Here is a 24,013-nt window from a genome sequence, read left to right as displayed (position 1 = left end):
TGATGGGATCCTGGGTGTACAAACAGAGAAACACAGCACTGTGAGTTTCCCTACACCATACAGACTGTAGCGATTCAAGAATGTGACTCACCACCACCTTCTCAAAGACAATTTGGGATGGACAACACATGGCTGTGTTGCCAGCGGTACCCATGTTCCATGAAAGAATTTTTTAAAAACTGAAAATGGAACAGAGGGAGTCAGTGAGTATTGGAAGGTGGAGGAAAGAAAGGCGGGTAAGAGGCAATAATGGAGTGTCCAGTGATTATTGATATACCCAATACAGGGAGTCCAGTGGATTAGACAGGTGAGCTGGAGGCACAGGCAGGCAGTTGTACGTATGATACGATAGCTATTCCTGAAATGTGGCTTCAAGAAGGACAGAAATGACAGCTCAACATTCCTGGTTACAGGCTTTTTAGATACGATAGCGAGGGCAATAAAAAAGGAATGGATCACAATATTGTTTAAAGAACCAATCAGAACTGTGAGAAGGGATCCTATGCTGGACAGAGAATCACATGAGGCAGTTCTGGATTAAACTGAGGAGCAAAAAAGGAACATACACACGCTGCAAGTGTACCATAGATCCTCAAACAGTCCAAGGGAGATAGAGGAGAAAATATGTTGGCAAATTGCTGAGATGGTGCAAAGACAATAGGACAGGATTAGTAATGATTTTAACTCATCAAATTCTATTGACAATGAAATAAGGTACCGAGGGCTCAGCAGTGATAAACTGTATTCAGGAGAACTTTTTAAATCAGTAATAGCAAGCCCAATTTGAGAAGGGGCATTTCTGGATTCAGTTTTTAAAATGACACTGGGCAGGTGGAAGGGGTATCATTCAGAGAATATTTTGTTGGGTAGTCACCATCATTCAGTTAGATTTAGCGAGATAATCAAAAAGAGCAAAGACAGACCTAGATTTAAAATATGAAGTGGGAAGAAAGGTCAATTTTACTAATCTGAGATATGATTTGTCAAAAGTTGGCTGGGAATAGTTACTTGACAGTAAATCAGTGTCGAGGCATTGGGAGGCATTGAAGGAAGAGACACGGAGGGTTCCAAACAAATATGTCTTCATAAATGAAAAATGTGTGACTCCCAAATCTAGAACCCATTGGCTGTCAAGGAGCATACAGAGGGGGATAAGGGCAAAAAAACTAGGAAAGCATATGTCAGATACCGAGAGCTCGATACTGCTGAGAGGAGAATAGGAAGAGCAGGGGTGAAGTTCATAAGAAGAGGGCATGAAAAAATATTGGCAAGAAAAATCAAGGAAAACACGAAGATGTTTTTAAATATATAAAGAACAAAAGGAATAGAAAATACAGAGTAGGGTCAATTAGACTTTATTTGGAGGTGGATGATGTGGACATGGTTCCTAATGAGTACATTGTGTCTGTAAGAAATAGCGAAGGCTTTGACCATCTTTTCTCAATTGTTCCTGGCTACAGACATGGTGTTGGAGTACTGGAGGTCTGTGAATGTTGTACCATTGTTTAAAGAGGTAGGGAGGGTAGACCAAGTAATTACAGACCTGGAGACCCTGGTCCACTCCTCCATCACCCCCTACTCCTCAACCCCCACCTATGGCACCTCCCCTGCAAATGCAAAATATGCAACACCTGCCCCTTCACTTCCTCTCTCCTCACTGTCCAAGGGTCCAAACGTTCCTTTCAAGTGAAGCAGCATTTCACCTGCATTTCCCCCAACTTAGTCTACTGCATTTGTTGCTCCCAATGTGGTCTCCTCTACATTGGAGAGACCAAACGTAAACTGGGCGACCGCTTTGCAGAACACCTTCGGTTTGTCCGCAAGAATGACCCAAACCTCCCTGTCACTTGCCATTTTAACACTCAACCCTGCTCTCTTGCCCACATGTCTGTCCTTGGCTTACTGCATTGTTCCAGTGAAGCTCAATGCAAACTGGAGGAACAGCACCTCATCTTCCGACTAGGCACTTAACAGCCTTCCAGACTGAATATTGAGTTCAACAACTTTAGATCTTGAACTCCCTCCTCCATCCCCACCCCCTTTCCGTTTCTTCCCCCTCCCTTTTGTTTTTTCCAATAATTTATATAGATTTTTCTTTTCCCACCTATTTCCATTATTTTTAAATGTATTCCACCCATCGTTTATTTCACCCCGCCCCCACTAGAGTTACCTTGCTCGTCCTGCTCTCCAATCTTAATTAGCACATTTTTTTAGATAATATCACCACCTTCAACACCTCTTTGTTCTTTTGTCTGTGACATCTTTTGGTTATCTCCTCCTATCACTGATTGCTTGTCCCAACAATACCCTCCCCACTTACCCCCCCACCCCTTAAACCAGCTTATATTTCACCCCTTTCCTATTTTTACTTAGTTCTGTTGAAGGATCATGAGGACTCGAAACTTGTTCTTCTCCGCCGATGCTGCCAGACCTCCTGAGTTTTTCCAGGTATTTCTGTTTTTGTTGTGGATTTTAGCAAGTTCAGGTAAAGTTCAACTTGGCAGAGTGGTCAGTACATTAAAAGCTCATGGGATCCAAGGGAAGGGGACAATTTGAATCCAAAATTGATTCAGTAACAAGAACCAAATGGTAATGACCGAAAGGTGTATTTGTAGCTGGAAGACTATTTCCAATTGGGTTCTGCAGGGCTCAGAACTAGGTCCCATCTGCTTGTGGTATATGTCAATGAATTAATGATATTTAATTATAGTAATGATTTCAATATTAGAGGGAATGATTATGAAGTTTGCAGATGATACAGAAATTGGCCATCTGGCTAATATTAAGGAAGAAAGCTGTAGGCTGTAGGAAGATATCAATAGACTAGCCAGCAGGGCAGAATAGTGACACATAGGGCAGGATTTTTCAGTTGTTGTGCGGGGGAGGGCCCAGCACATCGACACGTAAAATGACGTGCAATGAAGTCGGGTGTGTGTCCTGAAGTCCTCACACAGTCTCGTGATATGTCACTTGGCGGGTGCACACCAGAGATGACTGCATGCCTGCTGAAATGTAAACAGTCTATTAAGGCCATTAGCAAAGTAATGGTTGTAATTGTTAAGGCTGCCCATCCAACCTTAAGGTTGGTGGCAGGTGAAAAGTCCAAGCGACCTTCGCGTTTTTTAGGAAAACAAGTTTCTGAGTAAGCTTTCTGATATAAATATAAAAATATGTCCCTATGGGGGGATATATTTACATAAATGTTTAAATCTTTTATTTAATAATTTTAATACCGATTCATTCTCCCTGAGGCAGCTCCATGCCTCAGGGAGATTGAGGTGCTCTTTCGTGTGCATGCCCAAACTGCATGGTAGGCCCACTATCCCTCTTTCCCCCCCCACCGCACAGGTAGCGCAGAGCACTATGGCTCGCGTATTATGCTGGGCGGGCCTTAATTGGCCTGTCCGTGTAAGATGGCGGAGCGGAGCCGATCCCAGGTGGTGATCAGCTCCGCAACCGCTCCTGTCTGCTTTCACCGAGCCTGCCCGTCATATGAAAAATATCACACAATCAGGACAAAATTTCCAGGATGCTCCTTCTCTAATACCTCTGTCAAAAATACTTCCACAGGCTGATCAACTACCATAAGCATCACCCAAATGTAATCCAGCTATATTACCCAAAATAAATTGAACCCCTGCAATGGGAATTTTTTCCATTACTCTAATAATAATTTCACCTGTCTTTCATTTACTCTTTAAATTTATCTTCAACAAAGGGATAGGGTTTAGCATCTCCATGAACCCCACTTATTATCACCTGCTCCTGCAATACTCCCTTTGAACAACAAATATCACTATCCAACAACATTAAGGATTGACTAGCCCCATGTCTCTTAAATTTTTAACATCTTTACCTACTCCACACTGTACATACGGAAATAACATAAAACATAAGAAATAGGAACAGGAGTAGATCATTCGGCTCCTCAAGCCTACTCCGCTATTCAATAAGATCATGGCTGATCTTCTTGTGTTTTGATTTCCACATTCCCATCTAGCCCTGACAACCTTTAATTCCCTTGCCTAACATGAATCTATCTACCTCTACCTTAAAAATATTCAATTACCCTACCTCCACCAACTTCTGAGGCAGAAAATTCCAAAGTCGCACAACCCCCAGAGAGAAAAAAATCTCCTCATCTCTTCCCTAAAAGGGCAGCCCCTAATTTTAAAACTCTGCCCCCTAGCTCTGGACTCACCCACAAGAGGAAATGTCCTTTTGAAGCTCATCTTGACAAGGCTGTTCAGGATCTTGTATACTTCAATCAAATCACCCTCACTCTTCTAAACTCCAGTGGAAACAAGCCCAGTCTGTCCAACCTTTCCTCATACGACAGCCCACTCATTCCAGGTATCAATCTAGTAAACCTCCTTTGAACCGCCTCCAATGCACTTACATCCTTCCTTAAATAAGGAGACCAAAACTGCACACAGTATTCGTGGTGTGGTCTCACCAATGTCCTGCATAACTGAAGCATAACATCCTTACTTTTATGTTCAATCCCTCCCATAATAAAGGATAGCATTCCATTTGCCTTTTTAATTACTTGCTGTACCTGCATACTAACTTGTTGTGACTCATGTACTAGAACACCTAGAACCCTCTGCAGCTCAGAATTATGCAGCCACTCTCTGTTTAAGTAATGCTCTGCTTTTTTGTTCTTCCTGCCAAATTGAACAACTTCATATTTTCCCACATTAAACTCCATTTGCCAGATCCTTGCCCACTCACTCAACCTATCTATATCCATCTGCAAGCTCCTCATGTCCTCTTCACAACATACTTTCCTACCAATCTTTGTGTCATCTGAAGATTTAGCTACCATGTCTTTACTCCCCTCATCTAAGTCATTGATGTAAATCATTGAAAGTTGAGGTCCTGGTACCGACCCCTATGGACTCCACTCATCACAACCTGCCAACAAAAAGACCCATTTGTGCGCTCTCTGCTTTCTTCCAGCCAGCCAATCTTCTATCCATGCTAGTATGTTACCCACTACATCATGCGCTTTTATTTTCCATAATAATCCTTGATGTGGCACCTTATCAAATTCTTCTGGAAATCCAAGTATAGTACATCTACAGGCTCCCATTTATCCACTGTGCATGTTTCTCTTTCAAAAAACTCCAATAAATTGGTTAAACATGATTTTCCATTCAAATCACAAAATCATGCTGATTCTTCCCTGAGATAAAAAGCAAGGTAAAAGCACTACCATTAACACTCCCTTTGTCCTTTAGTTCATGACATCTTTGATAATCCCTCCTTTGTCCCTACCTATCGCTGGCCTTCTATCCAGCTCCACCTGTCCCACTTTATAACAATGAAAACACCTCACTTTTCAAATGTTACTTCTACACTCAACACCTTCCTTTTTATTCTGAGAAAAAGCTTCCTGGGAATTTCCATTTACTTCCTCTCTTTCCTGACTATCTATTTACCTTTCACCTTCCCACTTTGTCTCCTTTTCAGATTTAAGAGGGTGATGCAAAAAAGGTTTAACTCAATGAACTAACTCAAAACTATCAGCTATCTCTACTGATTGCCTTACAGAATCAACCCTCTGTTCCTCCACATCAGTTCTCACTACCGAAGGGGTTGAGTCTTTAAATTATTTCAAAAGAATTACTGCTCTAAGAGCTGCAGATGTTGTCTCTATTTTTGATGCCCGTATCCACCAGTCAAAATTACTTTGTTTTACTTTTTCAAATGCAATGTAAGTTTGACCAGGCTGTTTTCTCATATTCCTAAATTTCTGCCTATCTGCTTCAGGAACCAACTCATGTGCACCCAAAATAGCCTTTTTCACCACACCATAATTCACTGATACCTCTTCAGGCAGCAAAGCATATACCTCATGCACTCTACTCACCAACCTGGACTGTAACAACAATGCCCAGTTTTTCTGTGGCCATTTAATCTTTTTAGCTATCTTCTCAAATGAAATAAAGAATGCTTCAATATCTTTTTCCTCAAATTTTGGAATAGCCTGTACAAATTTAAACATGTCTCCACTGGGTTCTAATCCGGAGATAAATCCTTCCTCACCTCCCGGCGTCTCTTTTTTAACTGCCAGCATTCTCAGTTGGAATTCTCTCTCCCTCTCTCTCTCTTTTTCTCTTTCCTCTCTCTCCACCATCACAATTTCTAATTTCCTTTCCTGTTTTATTTCTCTCTCCTGCCTTTCTGCCTGTTCCCCTTTGAATGCCCTGTCTCTTTCCTTTTCTTCCAATTCAATTGCTTTCATTTGCAACAGAATTTGAGCCCATTCCAATGAACCACCCCTTTGGAGAACTCTGTCTCTCAGGTATTCCATCAGTTTCAAATGCTGTGCTATTACTTCAATTATGTCTCATTTCTTAGCCCCCACAAGTAATCCCAATTGTAATTTATCTGCCAACTCTGTTAACTTATTCTTGGTTACGTTTTGTAATCCAATCAGAGTTATATCTTCCACTTCCAAAAAACATTTAGCTATGGATACAGCCATTTTGCAGCCTCACCACTTCAAAAATACCTCACACTTTCTCCAGAATTCAAAGTGCTTCACATACTCATAGCCTTAATATTCCCTGATTCCAATAAAAATCAAGGAATTTCAAATATATCCCGGACGAACCCCCAATTATTATGACACAGCTGATGGTCATGGCCCAGTTGTTCAAATCCCAGAGGGAAACTTGAAACAACTGTCATAACCCATTTTTGCAATTTGAAATTTCGAGATGCAGACTCTGAATTCAGTAGGAATAAGACCACCGAGTCTCATGGTTTTTATATAAAACTAGATTAAACATTTATTAAGTTAACAAAAATTAATCATATATACATGGCTACAAATTACTACTATAATAACTTTTTAGCAAATCCCCAAATTAATTCCCCCACTCCCCACCCCCACCAGGTAAATCTCCACAAAGGCAACAGTAACCTATCGGCTTTAAATGGACACCAGGCAAAGCACATTTGACCTTATGAATTCCAAATGAGATTCATTTGCAAGTTGGTTGGAGGTATACAGGCTGGTTAGATCTTAAGTGCCTCTATCGTACACACACAAACTCCTTTTTTCAAATCCCTAGCTTTCCCTTTGAATGCAAATTTTCCATTGTATCACTAGGTCTTTTGAACTTCAGCTCTTCTAACAATGAAACCCCTTTCATAGCAGCAATTTTATTAGTAATCTGAAAAAATAAACACATTGTTTGGCTTCTTCGAGCTAGGTGCAAGATATTACCCGCAGTCTTGAATGGTTTATTCAACAAATGGTTTGTTCAAACAATGTAAATGAACACTTTATCTTTGTGTTCTCTTTACTGTTCACCCAATTAACATCTCAAAACTACTATACATCAAAGCACTCAGACTAGATGGCTTTAATCCAATTAACACACACAGAGAGACACACCTAGACACAAATATCCACTAAAATTCTATTTTAAATAATAATTTCCAATAACATTATACACATTAATATCTGTCCATGGTACAGATTATTATTTAAATTGTGATAGACTGTGAAATTTTAATGTACAAAGGGACCTGGTACACCAATCACTTAAAGCAAGCATGCAGGTGCAGAAAGCAGTTAAGAAGACAAATGGTATGTTGGCCTTCATTGTGACAGCATTTGAGTACAGGAGCAAAGATGGCTTTCTGCAGCTGTACAGGGCCTTTGTGAGACCTCACCTGGAGTATTGTGTGCAGCTTTGGTCTCCTTACCTAAGAAAGGTATACTTGCAATAGGGGGAGTGCAGCAAAGGTTCACCAGACTGATTCCTGGGATGGCAGGGCTGTCATGTGAGGAGAGATTGGGCTGACTAGGCCTGTATTCACTGGAGTTTAGAAGAATGAGAGGGGATCTCATTGAAACGTATAAAATTCTGACAGGAATGGGCAGACTGGATGCAGGGATGATGTTTCCTCTGGCTGGGGGAGTCGAGAACAAGGGATCACAGTCTCAGGATAAGGGGTAGGGCATTTAGGACTGAGATGAAGAGAAACTTCTTCACTGAGAGAGTGCTGAATCTATGGAATTCTCTACCACACGAGGCTGCAGAGGCCAAGTCACTGAATATATCTAAGAAGGAAATAGATAGGTTTCTAGACTCTAAAGGCATCAATGGGTGTGGAGAGAGAGCAGGAGTATGGTGTTGAGATAGAGGATCAGTCATGATCACATTGAAAGATGGAGCAGGCTTGATAGGCTGAATGATCTACTCCTGCTCCTATTTTCTATGTTAAATGGAGGGAAATGGGTCTGATCTAATTACCATTACAGAAACCTGGCTGCAGGGCGACCAAGACAGGGAACTGAATATTCAAGGATATTTGACATTCCTGAAGGACAGACAAAAAGGAAAAGGAGGTGGAGTTGCACTGATAATGAGTGATGGGATCAGTACAATAGAAAGATGGGATCTCAGATCGGAAATACAAAATGTTGAATCTGTTTGGGTGGAGCTAAGAAACAGCAAAGGGACAGCAAACATTGGTTAGAGTTGTTTATCAGCCACCAAACAGCAGTGATAATGTGGGGCATGGTATTAATCAGGAGATGAGAGAAGCATGTAGCATGGGTAATACAGTAATCATGGGTGACTCCAATCTGTATATAGACTGGGTAAATCTAATGAGCACTCATGCTGTGGAGGACAAGTTTCTGGAGTGTGTTAGGGATGGTTTTCTAGAGCAGTATGTTAAAGAACCAACTACAGAACAGGCTATTTTAGATTTGGCATTACATAATGAGAAGGGCCTGATTAATAATCTTGTTGTAAAAGAATCTTTAGGGATGAGTGACCATAATATGATAGAATTTTACACTGTTTGAAAGTGAGGTAGTTCAATCTGAAGGCAGGGTGTTAAAGTTGAACAAAGGAAATTATGAAGGTATGAGGGGCAAATTGGCTGAGGTGGATTGGGAAAATACATTAAAAGGATTGACGGTACATTGGCAATGGATAGTCATTAGAGAAGTATTACATAGTATACAGCAATTATACATTCCTTCAAGGCACAAAAACCCAAAAAGAAAAGTCAGTCAATCGCGGCTAACAAAGGAAGTTATGGATTGTATAAGATTAAAAGAAAAGGCCTCTACCAGTGCCAGAAATATCAGTGAACCTGAGGATTGGGAAGATTTTAGAATACAGCAAAGGAGAACCAAGAAACTGATAAAGAAAGGTAAAGAATATGAATGTAAACTAGCAAAAGACATAAAAACAGACTGTAAAGATTCTATAGGATTGTAAAAAGGAAATATTTGGATATGACAAATGTGGGTCCATCACAGGCAGGGTCAGGAGAATTTATAATGGGAAATAGAGAAATGGCAGAGAAGCTGAGTACTTTGTGTCCATCTTCACTGAGGAAGATACAGGAAATCTCCCAGAATTAGAAATCCAAGGGACTAGGGAGAATGAGGAGTTGAAGGAAATTAGTATTAGTAAGAAGGTTGTATTGGGGAAATTAATAGGACTGAAGGTTGATAAGTCCCTGTGACCTGATATTCTACATCCCAGCACACTGAAAGAGATAGCAATAGAGATAGTGGATGCATTGGTGATCATTACCCAAAATTCAATAGACTCTGGAATGGTTCCTGCAGATTGGAAGGTAGCAAAAGTCACCCCACTATTTAAGAAGTGAAGGAGAGAGAAAACAGGGAACTACAGACCTGTTTGCCTTACATCAGTAATAGGGAAAATGCTAGAATATATTATAAAGGATGTGATAAATGAGCGCTTGGATGATCATGATCTGATTGGGCAGAGTCAGCATGGATTTTCAAATGGGAAATCATGTTTGATGAACCTGTTGGAGTTTTTTGAGGATGTTGCTAACAAAATTGATAAAGGGGAGTCAGTAGACATAGTATATTTGGATTTTCAGAAGGCTTTTGACAAAGTCCCCCACAGGAGATTGATGAGCAAAATTAAACTACATGGGAAAGGAGGCAATATACTGGCATGGATTAAGGCTTGGCTAACAGGCAGAAAACAGAGAGTAGGAATAAACGGATCATTCTTACGTTGGCAAGCTGTGACAAGCCGGATACCGCACAGATCAGTGCTTGGGCTCCAGCTGTCCACAATATATCTTCATGATGTGTATGTGGGGACCAAACGTAATATTTCCAAATGCGCTGATGATACAAAGCTAGGTGGGAACGTGTGTTGTGAGAAAGATGTAAAACAGCTACAGGAGGATTTGGACAGACTCAGTGAGTGGGCAAGAACATGTCAGATGAAATATAATGTGGAAAAATGTGAAGTTATCCATTTTGGTAGAAGCAACAGATGTGCAGAGTATTTCTTAAATGGTGAGAGATTAGAAAGTGTAGATGTACAAAGGGACCTGGGTGTCCTTGTCCATAAGTCACAAGTGCAATTAGGAAGGTTAATGGAATGTTAGCCTTTATCACAAGAGGATTTGAGTACAGGAGTAGTGAAGTCTTGCTTCAATTGTATAGGAGCTTGGTTAGACCACACCTGGAGTAGTGTGTGCAGTTTTGGTCCCCTCAGAAGGGAGTGCAATGAAGGTTCACCAGACTTGTTCCTGAGATGGCAGGACTGTCCTGTGAGGAGAGATTGGGGAAACTGGGCCTGTATTCTCTAGAGTTTTGAAGAATGAGAGGAGATCTCATTGAAACCTACAGAAGACTTAAATGAATACACAGGGTAGATACTCCCCTCGATGGGGAGTTCAGTACCAGGGGACACAATTTCAAAATAAGAGGAAAGCCACTCAGGACCGAGATGAGGAGAAATGTCTTTGTTCAGAGGGTTGTGAATCGTTGGAATTCTCTACCCCAGAGGGGCATGGAAGCTCAGTCATTGAGTTTGTTTAAAGCAGAGATTGACAGATTTTTAAATCCAAATGGCAAAAATGTATTTAAGGTCTTTTTGTGGCTTGCAGTTTGTATATTCTACAGTAATGAGGATCAAGAAAGAAGGGCCCTAGAGTAATTGACTTAAAAGGTTTAATTTAAAGAGATAAGTCATGGCAGGGGCGCTCAAAGCCATGGTGTGCTCCTCGTGCTCCATGTGGGAAGCCGGGAACATTTCCAGTGCCCAGGATCAGCATGTGTGCAGGAAGTGTGTCCAGCTGCAGCTCCTGGAAGCTTGGGTTTCAGAGCTGGAACAGCGGCTGGGGACACTGTGGAGCATCCGCGAGTCTGAGAGCATCATGGATAGCACGTTTAGACAGGTAGTCACACTGCAGCTGAAGGAACTTGAGGAAGGAAGGGAATGGGTGACCTCCAGGCAGTCCAAGGGAAACAGGCAGGTAGCCCAGGAGTCCCCAGAGCTCCCGCTCGCAAATCAGAATTTCGTTTTGGAGGCTGATGAGACTGGTTCCTCCAGGGAGTGCGGACAGAGCTAAGATTCTGGTACCACAAGCAGCTTGTCTGTTCAGGAGGGGAGGAAGAGAGGAAGAGCAATAGTAATAGGGGATTCTATAGTCAGGGGAACAGATAGGCGCAACTGTGGCCGTCAACATGACTCCAGGATGGTGTGTTGCCTCCCTGGTGCCAAGGTTCGAGATGTCACTGAACGGCTGCAGGGCATCCTGAACAGGGAGGGTGATAAGGCAGAGGTCATAGTGCATGTTGGTACCAATGACATAGGTAGAAAAAGGGATGAGGTCTTACACCAAGAAATCAGGGAGTTAGGCAGTAGACTAAAAAGCAAGACCTCTCGAGTTGTAATCTCTGGACTACTCCCAGTGCCACGTGCTAGCAAGCTCAGTAATAGGAGAATAACGCAGATGAATATATGGCTTAAGAGTTGGTGCAGGAGGGAGGGTTTTAGGTTCCTGGATCACTGGGACTGTTTCTGGGGAAGGTAGGACCTGTAAAAGTGGGATGGTCTAAACCAGAGCAGGACTAACATCCTTGCGGATGGGTTTGCTAGTGCTTTTGGGAGGAGTTTAAACTAATTCGGCAGGGGGAGGGGACATAGAATGTTAGCAGAATAGGGACACATCATAATACAGTAAAACAATCAAGTCAGAGGGAGTAAAGCTGCAATAAGCTTCAAGGGAGTAAGGCAAGGCTGGATGGCCTCTACTTTAATGCCAGGAGTATTGTAGATAAAACGGATGAGTTAAGAGTGAGGATTGACATGTGGAATTGTGATATAGTATCCAACACTGAGATGTGGCTGAGGGAAGGGCAGGATTGGCAGCTCAATATTCTGGGATATAGAATCTTCAGGTGAGACAGGGGAGGAGGTAAAAGAGGAGGCGGCATTGCATTATTAGTTAAGGAGTCAGTTACTGTAGTAAGGAGAGATGATATCTTGGAGGGGGCATCGAATGAAGCTTTGTGGGGAGAGTTTAGGAATAAAAACAGGACAGCCACATTGTTAGGTGTTTATTATAGACTCCCAGATAGTCAGCGGGAAATTGAGGAGCAAATATGTGCACAATTTGTGGGGGTGTGTAAAAACAATAACGATAGAGTAATTATATTAGGTGATTTCAACTTTCCCAATATTAGTCGGAATAGACATAGTGTTAAGGGCTTGAATGGAGTGGATTTCATGAAATGGCTATAGGAGAACTTTCTAGGTCAATATGTAGAGGGTCCAGCAAGGGACAGCGCAGTGCTGGACCTAATTCTGGGGAATGAAGCCGGACAAGTGACTGAGGTGGTGGTGGGGGAGCATTTTAGTACCACAGCATGGTACAGTTTAAATTTGTTATGGACAAAGAAATCGACAAGTTGCAAATAAACGTTGTGGATTGGGGGAGAGTGGATTTTAGTAAAATAAGGCAGGATCTGGCCACGGTAGACTAGGAACAGTTACTTGTGGGGAAATCTACTGAGGAACAGTGGGGGGTGTTATAAAGGAAATGGGGAGGGTACAGGCGCAACATGTTCCCTCTAGGGTGATATGAAGGAGTAACAAGCCCAGAGAACCATGGATGACCAGAGATATTCAGGTTACGATGAGAAGGAAAAGGAAGGCTTTTAGTAGGTACAAGGGAAGAAAATCAGCGGAGGCATTAGTGGACTAGAGAAAGTGTAGGGTGGAGCTTAAGAAAGCAATTAGGAGAGCAAAGAGGGGATATGAGAAAGCTCTGGCTGATAAAAGTAGGGAAAATCCCAAGATATTCTATAAGTATATCAATGGGAAGAAGATAACCAGGGAAAGAGTAGGGATGAAGGGGGAAATTTATGGGGGGAGACAGGGAACATTGCTAGAGTGTTGAACGAATACTTCACATCCATCTTTAACCAAGAGAATGAGGATGAAGGTATCGAACTTGCGGAGAGAGACTGCGAGAGTTCTTAAGCAAATTGACATAGGGAGTGACAAGGTATTGCAGGTGTTGGCAGGCTTAAAAGTGGACAAATCTTCTGGTCCAGATGATTTGTGTCCCAGACTGCTGAGGGAGGCAAGGGAGGAGATTGCAGGGGTTCTGACCCAAATTTTTAATTCCCCTCTGGCCACAGGAGAGGTGCCAGAGGACTGGAGAACAGCTAATGTGGTTCCGCTATTTAAGAAGGGTTGTAGAGATAAGCCAGGGAACTACAGGCCAGTAAGTTTCACATCAGTGGTAGGGAAACTATTGGAGAAAATTCTGAAGGAGAGAATCTATCTCCACTTGGAGAGGCAATGTTTGATCAGGAATAGTCAGCATGGCTTTGTCAGAGGGAGGTCATGCCTAACAAATTTGATTGAATTTTTTGAGGAGGTGACCAGGTGTGTAGATGAGGATAGTGCAGTTGATGTAGTTTATATCGATTTCAGCAAAGCCTTTGACAAGGTCCCACATGGGAGACTTATGAAGAAGGAAAATGCACATGGGATACAGGGTAATTTGATAAGGTGGATTCAACATTGGCTTAGTTGTGGTGGACAGAGGGTGATGACAGAAGGATCTTTAGTGATTGGAAGCCAGTGTCCAGTGGCATACCACAGGCATCTGTGCTCGGTCCCTACTATTTGTCATTTATATAAACGACGTAGATGACTATGTGGGGGATAGGATTAGTAAGTTTGTGGATGACACAAAGATTGGCCGGGTGGTTAACAGCGAGGTTATAGAAGGGATGGTCAAATGGGCAGATAAGTGGTAGATGGAATTTAACTGTGAAAAGTGTGAGATGATACACTTTGGAATGAGTAATTTGATGCTAGGAAGTTCTGAGGAACAAAGGGACCTTGGCATGTGTGTCCATAGATCTCTGAAGGTGGAGGGGCATGTTAGTGGCGTGGTGAAAAAGGCATATGGGACACTTGCCTTTATCAATCAAGGCATAGATTACAAAAGTAGGGAGGTCATGTTAGACTTGTATAGAACCTTGGTGAGGCCACAGCTGGAGTACTGTGTGCAGTTCTGGTTGTCACATTATAGGAAGGATGTGATTGCACTGGAGGGGGTGCAGAGGAGATTCATCAGGGTGTTGCCTGGGATGAAACATTTAAGTTATGAAGAGAGGTTGGGTAGACTTGGGTTGTTTTTGTTGGAGCAGAGAAGACTGAGGGGCGACCTGATCGAGGTGTACAAGATTATGAGGGGCATGGACAGGGTGGATAGGGAGCAGCTGTTCCCCTTAGTTGAAGGGTCAGTCACAACTGGGCATAAGGTTCAAGGTTAGGGGCAGGAGGTTTCAGGGGGATGTGAAGAAAAGCTTTTTTACCCAGAGGGAGGTGACGGTCTGGAATGTGCTGCCTGGGAGGGTGGTGGATGTGGCTTGCCTCACATCCTTTAAAAAGTACTGGATGAGCACTTGGCACATCATAACATTCAAGGCTATGGGCCAAGCGCTGGTAAATGGGATTAGATAGGTAGATCAGGTGTTTCTCACGCGTTGGTGCAGACTCGATGAGCCGAAGGGCCTTCTTCTGCACCGTGATTCTGTGATTCTATGATATGGGGATAGTGTGGAGAAAAGGCATTGAAGTGGATGATCAGTCACGATTGTATTGAATGGCATAGCAGGCTCAATGGGCTGAATGGCCTACTCCTGTTCCCATGTTCCTATGACAGATTTGGAAGTCTTTGTTTCAATTATTCATGGAATGTGGGCATCGCTGGCAAGACCAGAAATTATTAGCTAATCCGAATTGCCTTTGAGAATGTGGTGGTGAGCTGCCTTCTTGAACACCTGCAGTTCCTGTGGTATAGGTACATCCATAATGCTGTAAGGAAGGGAGTTCCAGGATTTTGACCCAGCGACAGTGAAGGAACGGTGATAGATGCTCCAGTCAGGATAGTGACTGACTTGTGGGGGTAACTTGCAGGTGGTGGTGTTACCTTCTATTTGCTGCCCTTGTCCTTCCAGGTGGTATAGGTCACAGGTTTAGAAGATCCTGGTGAAGAAGTCTTGGTGAGTACCTGCAGTGCATCTTGTATATCTACACATTGCTGCCAATGTGCATCCGTGTTGGAGGGAGTGAATGTTGAAGGTTCTTGATGGGGCGCCAGTCAAGCATGCTGCTTTGTCCTCAATGGTATGAAGCTTTTTTGAGTGTTGTTGGAGCTGCACTCTTCCAGGCAAGTGAGGAGTATTCCATCACAGTCCTGACTTGTGCCTTTTAGATGGTGGACAGGCTTTAGGGTGAGTTACTCTGTGCAGAATTCCCAGCCTCTGGCCTGCTCTTGTAGCTATAGTATTTATATGACTAGTCCAGGTTAGTTTCTGGTCAATGGTAACTCCCAGGATGTTGATAGTGGGGGATTCAGTGATGGTAATGCCATTGAATAGCAAGATCAGATGGTTAGATTCTCTCTTGTGGAAGAAGGTGATTGCTTGGCATCTCTGTTGCACAAATGTTACTTGCCACATGTCAGCCCAAGCCTGGATATTATCCAGGTCTTGCTGTGTTTGGACACAGACTGCTTCAGTATCTGAGGAGTTGCGAATGCAGCTGAACATTATGCAATCATCAGCGAACATCCCCACTTCTGACTTATGACGGAAGGAAGGTCATTGATGAAGCAGCTGAAGATGGTTGGGCCTAGGACACTACCCTGAGGAACTCCTGCAGTGATGTCCTGGAACTGAAATGATTGACCTCCAACAACCACGACAATCTTCCTTTGTGCTAGTTATGACTCCAACCAGCGGAGAGTTTTCTCCCAATTCCCATTGACTCCAGTTTTGCTAGGGTTCCTTGATGCTACAATCGATCAAATGCTGCCTTCATATCAAGGGCAGTCACTCTCACCTCACCTCTTGAGTTCAGCTCTTTTATCCATGTTTAAACCAAGTCTGTATATGAAGTCAGGTGCTGAGTGACCCTGGCAGAACTCAAACTGAGTGCCAGTGAGCAGGTTATTGTTAAGCAAGTGCCGCTTGATAGCACTGTTGATAATCCCTTCTATCATTTTACTGATGATTGAGAGTAGACTGATGGGGCGGTAATTGGTCTGGTTGGATTTGTCCTGTTTTTTGAGTACAGGACATACCTGGGCAATTTTTCTCACAACCAGGTAGATGCCAGTATTGTAGCTATACTGGAACAGCTTGGCTGGGGGCATGGCAAGTTCTAGAGCACAAGTCTTCAGTACTGTTGCTGGAATATTGTCAGGGCCCATAGCCTTTGCAGTATCCATTGCCTTCAGCCGTTTCTTGATATCACGTGGAGTGAATCAAATTGGCTGAAGACTGGCACCTGTGATACTGGGGACCTCTGGAGGAGGCCGAGATGGATCATCCACTTGGCACTTCTGGCTGAAGATCGAAGTAAATACTCCAGCCTTATCTTTTGCACTGATGTGCTGGGCTCCTCCATCATTGTGGATGGGAATATTTGTGGAGCCTCCTCCCATGTTAGATCTGATTCGTTGGTTGTGGGATCGCTTTGCTCTGACTATCACTTGTTGCTTATGTTGTTTAGCATGCAAGTAGTCCTGTGTTGCAGCTTCACCAGGTTGATACCTCATTTTTAGGTATGTCTGCTGCAGTTCCTGGCATGCCCTCCTGCACTCTTTATTGAACCAGGGTTGATCCCCTGGCTTGATGGTAATGGTAGAATGGGGGTTATGCCAGGCCATGAGGTTATAGATTGTGTTCGAGTAAAATTCTGCTGCTGCTGATGGCCCACAGCATCTCATGGATGCCCAGTCTTGAGTTGCTAGATCTGTTTGAAATCTATCCCATTTAGCATGGTGGTATTGCCACACAACACGATGGAGCGTGTCCTCAGTGTGAAGACGGGACTTCGTCTCCACAATGGTCACTCCGACTGACACTGTCATGGACATATGCTTCAGTGGCAGGCAGATTGGTGAAGATGAGGTCAAGTATATTTTTACCTCTTGCTGGTTCCCTCACCACCTGCCGCCGACCCAGTTTAGCAGCTATGTCCTTTAGGACTCAGCTAGCTCGGTCAGTAGTGGTGCTACCAAGCCACTCGTGATGAAGGACATTGAAGCACTCCCCATGCAGAGTACATTCTGCGTCCTTGCCACATTCAGTGTTTCCTCCAAGTGGTCTTCAACATGGAGGAGCACTGATTCATCAGCTGAGGGAGGGTGGTACATGGTAATCAGCAGGAGGTTTCCTTGCCCATGTTTACCCGATGCCATGAGACTTATGGGGTCCAGAGTCTATGTTGAGGACTCCCAGGGCAACTCCCTCCCGACTGTATCCCACTGTGCCGCTACCTCTTCTGGGTCTGTCCTGCCGGTAGGACAGGACATACCCAGGGATGATGATGGTGCTGTCTGGGACATTATCTGTAAGGTATGATTCTGTGAGGATGACTATATCAGGCTGTTGCTGTGAGACAGCTCTCCCAATTTTGGCACTAGCCCCCAGATGTTAGTAAGGAGGATTTTGTAGGGTTGACAGGGCTACTGTCAACAAGTTGCCCTTGTCATTTTTGACACCAAGTTTGGCTGTCTGATTCATTATTTTTTGTAGCATTGTAATGCAACGGAGCTGCATTTAAGAGGGCATTTAAAAGTCAATCACATTGCTTTGGGTCTAGAGTGACATGTAGGCCAGAGCAGATGAGGAAAGCTGAATTCCTTCCCTAAAGTGAACCAGGTGGGGTTTTTAAGACAATCAACAATGGTTTCATGTCATCATTAACAAGACCAGCTTTTATATTCTAGATTTATTAATTGAATTTATATTGCTTTGGTGAGATTCAATCCCATGACACCAGAGTTTTAGCATGGGCCTCTGGACTACCAATCCAGTGTCATTACCACAACACCGCCGGCTACCCCTTCTTGAGTGTTGCGGAAGGGGGTTGTATTCCATCACACTCCTGACTTGTGCCTTGTAGATGGTGGACAGGCTTTGGGGAGTCAGGAGGTGAGTTACTCGCTGCAGGATTCCCAGCCTCTGACTTGCTCTTCTAGCCACAGTATTTATATGATTAATCCAGTTCAGTTTCTGGTCAATGGTAAGTGCTAGATGATTGGTCTCCAACAACCACAAAACCTTCCTTCTTGCTAGGTATACAGCGAAGGGCTTTCCCCCGGAATCAAATTGATTTCAGTTTTGCTAGGGTTCCTTGATGCCACACTTGGTCAAAAGTGTAGTGACAACAAGAGCAGCCACCCTCACTTACCTCCTGAGTTCAGCTGCCAAGGTCCGTCTGAATCATTCCATTTAGCAGAGTGGTTTTGCCACACAGCTCGATGCAGCTTTTCCTCCATGTGAAGAAGGGCTTTGTTTCCATAAGAATTTTGTGGTGGTGAATCATACTGATAATATCATGGACAGATACATCAGTGATAGGTAGATTGGAGACAGTGAAGTTTTATCGACATGTTGTTTCCCTTGCCATCTGCAGGAGGCCCATTCGCTCAGAGATCTCTTTACCACTGGGTCATTGAGGTTAATTGGGTTTTACCAAGTCACTTTTCATACTGGATCACAGAGAGATATCTGACATGATCTCAAACAGATATCCGACATGATCATAAAGAGATATCTGACATGATCACAAAGAGATATCCGACATAATCACAAAGACATATATGACAAGATCACAGAGAGGTATCTGAGATGAACATAGAGGGATATCTGACATGAACATAGAGAGACAACCAACATGATCATAGCGAGGTATTGAACATGATCACAAAAAGATATATGGCTTTATGACATATTGATAACCGACATGATCACAGAGAGATATCCAACATGATCACTGTGGGATAAATGACATGATCACAGTGGGATAAATGACATGATCACAGAAAGATACCTGACATGATCACAGAGAGATATCAGACATAATCACAGGGAATTATCTGACAAGATCACAAAAAGATATATGGCTGTATGACATATAGATATCCGACATGATCACAGGGAGATATCCAACATGATCATGGAGGCAACTGACATGATCACAGTGGGATATCTGACATGATCACAAAGAAATATACAACAGGTTCACAGAGAGATATCTGACATGATCACAGAGAGATATCCATCATTATCACAGGGAAATATCTGGCAAGATCACAAAGAGATATATGGCAGTAATACATAGAGATATCCAATATGATAAAAGCAAGACATCCAACATAATCACAGCATGATAAATGACATGATCACAGAGAGATATCCGACATGATCACAGAGAGATATCTGACATGATCATAGAGAGATATCTGACATGATGACAGAGAGATATCCGACCTGATCACAGAGGGATATCCGATATTATCACTGAAAAATATCCAACATGATCACAGAGAGATATCCAACATGATCACAGAGAGATATCTACATGATCACAGTGAGATATGCAACAGGGTACACAGAGAGCTATCTATCATGATCACAGAGAGACATCCAAGATTGTCTCAGAGAGATATCCAACATGGTCACAGAAAGGCACCTGACATGGCTACATAGAGATATCTTACATGATCAAAAAGAGATATCCCACATGATCACAGAGAGATAACTGAATTGATCAGACAGAGGTATCCAACATAATCACGGGCAGAAATCCGACATAATCACAGAGAGATCTCTGACATGATCAATGAGAGATATCTGGTATGATTACATAGGGATAGCTGACATGATGACAGAGAGATATCCGACATGATCACAGAGAGATATCTTACATGATCACAGCGAGATATCCAACATGATCACAGAGAGATATCTAACATGATTGCAGAGAGAAATCCTACATGATCAAAGAGAGATAGCCAAAATGATCACAGAGAAGTTTCCGACATGATGACAGAGAGATATTTGATATGATCAATGAGAGATATCTGACATGATGACAGAGAGGTATTCAACATGGTCACAGTGAGATACCCGACATGATTAAGAGTGATATCCAACATGATCAAAGTGAGATATGCATCAGGTACACACAAAGATATCTGACTTGATCACAGAGCGATATACAGCATGATCACAGGGAGTTATCCGACATGATCACAGAGAGTTATCTGACAGGATCACAGGGAAAAACCTGACAGGATCACAGAGAGATATCTGATGTTATCACTGAGGGATATCTGACATGATCACAGAGGGATACCCGACCTGATAACAGAGAGATCCATTACATGATCATAGAGAGATATCTGACATGATCACAGAGAGATCTCTGACAAGATCACAGAGAGATATCTGACATGATCACAGGGAGATACCAGGCATAATCACAGAGAAATATCTCACAAGGTCACAGTTAGATACCCAACATCATTGCAGGGATATATCCAACATAATTATAGAGAGGTATCGGACATGATCACAAAAAGATATCCGACTTGATCATAGAGGGCTATCTGATGCAATTACAGAGAGATATCTGGCGAGATCACAGAGAGATATCTGACATGATCATAAAGGGATAGCCAACAGGGTCACAGAGAGTTATCTGACATGATTACAGAGAGATAGCCAACATGATCACTGTGAAATTTGCACCTGGTACACAGAGAGGTATCTGACATGATCACAGAGCGATATCCAAAATTATCTCAGAGAGATATCCAACATGGTCACCGAAAGATATCTGACATGGTCATACAGAGTTATCCCACATAAACAAAAAGAGATATCCCACATTATCACAGAGAGCTAACCGAATTGATTAGAGAAAGATATCCAACATAATCACAGGGAGAGATCCGACATAATCACAGACAGATACCTGACATGATCAAAGAGAGATATCCGATATTATCGCAGCATGTATCCGACATGATCACAGAGAGATATCCGACATGATCACAGAGAGCTATCCAACATGATCACAGTGAGATAAAAGGCATGATCACAGAAAGATATCTGACATGACCACAGAGAGGTATCTGACATGATTACAGAGAGATATCCAACGTGATCGCAGAGAGATATCCGACATGGTCTATGAGAGATATCCCACATGATCACAGAAAAGTTTCCAACATGATGATAGAGAGATATTTGACATGAACACAGTGAGATATCCAACATGATCACAGAGAGATGCCCGACATGATCACAGAGAGATATCTGACATGATGACAGAGAGGTATTCAACACGATCACAGTGAAATATCCAACTTGATCATAGAGAGATATCTGACATGATCACAAAGAGATATGCAACAGGTTCACAGAGAGATATCTGACATGATCACAGAGAGATATCAGAAAAAATCACAGAGAAATATCTCACAAGATCACAAATAAATACCCGACATGATCACAGAGAGATATCCAACATGATCACGGTGAAATAAATGACATGATCACAGTGGGATATCCAACTTAATCATAGAGAGATATCTGACATGATCAGAAAGAAATATATAATAGGTTCACAGAGAGATATTTGACTTGATCACAGAGAGCTATCCAACATAATCTCAGGGAAATATCTGGCAAGATCACAAAGAGATATACGGCAGTATCACATAGAGATATCTGACATGATCACAGAGAGGTATCAGACATGATCACAGAGAGACATCCGACATGATCACTGAGATGTCTGACATGATCACAGAGAGTTTTCCAAGATGATCACAGAGAGATATCAACATGATCTCAGAGGGATATCCAATAGCTTCACAGAGAGATGTCTGAAATAATCACAAAGAGATACCCAATGTTGCACAAAGATATATTTGAGGTTATCTCATAGAGACACCCAACATGGTCACAGAAAGATATCCGATATGGTCACATAGAGATAGCTCACATGATTACAAAGAGATATCCAACATCATCACTGAGAGATACCTGACATGATCACAGAGATATCTTCAACATGGTCACAGTGAGATATCCAACATGATCACAGTGAAATATCCGACATGATCACAAAGAGAGACCTGACATGATCACATTGAGATGTCCAACATTATTGCATAGAGATATCCAATATGATCACATGAAGATATCTGACATAATCACAGAGAGATGTCTGGCAAATTCACAAAAAGATATCCTACATGACCACAGAGAGATATCAACATGATCACAAAGAGGTACCGAACAGGCTCGCAGAGAGATATCTGACATGATCACAGAGAGATATCCAACATCACACAGAGAGATATCTGAGATTATCTGATAGAGATAACCGACATGGTCACAGAAAGTTATCCAATATGGTCACATAGAGATTTCCACAAGATCACAATGAGATAACTGACATGATCACAGAGAGATATCCAATGTTACACAGATAGATATCTGAGATTATCTGATAGAGATATCCGACATGGTCACAGAAAGGTATCTGATATGGTCACATAGAGATATCTCACATGATCACAATGAAATATCTCACATGATCACAGAGAGATATCCAATATTATCACATCTGATATCTGATATAATCACAGAAAAATATCTGACAGCTTCACAAAGAGATATCTGACATGATCATGGAGAAATTATCCGACACGATCTCGGAGAGATATCCAAGATTATCCCAGAGAGATATCCGACATGGTCTCAGGAAGGTATCGGACATGATCATATAGAGATATCCCACATGATCATGGAGATATATCTGACGTGATGCCAGAGGGATATCTGACATGATCAATTAAGATAGCCAACATGATCACAGAGAGTTATCCAACATGATCATGGAGAGATATGCAACATGATCAAACAGAGATATTCGACATGCTCACAGAGAGATATCTGACATGATCACAGAGGGATATCTGATATGATCACAGAGAGGTTTCTAACATGATAACAGAGAGATATCTGACATGATCACAGGGAGACATCCGACATGATCACAGACAGATATCCAACATGATCACAGAGAGATATCCGAAATGATCACAGTGAGATATCCAACTTGATCAGGGAGAGATATCTGACATGATTATCAAGAAATATCTGACATTATCACAGATAGATACAACATGATCACAGAGATATCTGACATGATCACAGTGAGATATCCGACATGACCACAGAGAGATATCTGACATGATCACAGGGAGATGTCCAACATGACCACAGAGATATATCTGACATGAAAACAGAGAGATATCTGACATGATCACAGGGAGATGTCCAACATGACCAGAGAGAGATATCTGACATGATCACAGGGAGATGTCCAACATGACCACAGAGAGATATCTGACATGATCACAGAGAGATATTGGACAAGACCACAGAAAGATATCCAACATGATCACTGAGAGATATCCACATGATTGCAGAGAGGTATCCAACATGATCACAGAATGATATCTGACATGATCACAAAGAACTATCTGACATGAGCATAGAGTGATGTCTGACATGATCAGAGGGAAAAATCCAACATGATCACAGATAGATATCCAACATGATCACAGAGCAATATTTGACATGATCACAGAGAGATATCTGACATAGCACAGAGAGATCTCCAACATTATCATGGAGAGATATCTGACATTAACACAGAAAGATTTCTGATAAGATCACAGAGCGATGTCTAATCTGACTGTGGGAATCATCATCCAGCGATCCCAAATAACATAACTGATCAATCTGCCCACCTTCCACTGAGCTCCTCAAATAAAGTGACAAACCCACTTCCCC

Source organism: Carcharodon carcharias, chromosome 7 (genome assembly GCF_017639515.1).
Source record: "Carcharodon carcharias isolate sCarCar2 chromosome 7, sCarCar2.pri, whole genome shotgun sequence".
NCBI classification, from domain to species: domain Eukaryota; kingdom Metazoa; phylum Chordata; class Chondrichthyes; order Lamniformes; family Lamnidae; genus Carcharodon; species Carcharodon carcharias.
The sequence above is the reverse complement of the archived record's forward strand: the minus strand, read 5'-3'. Positions refer to the sequence as shown.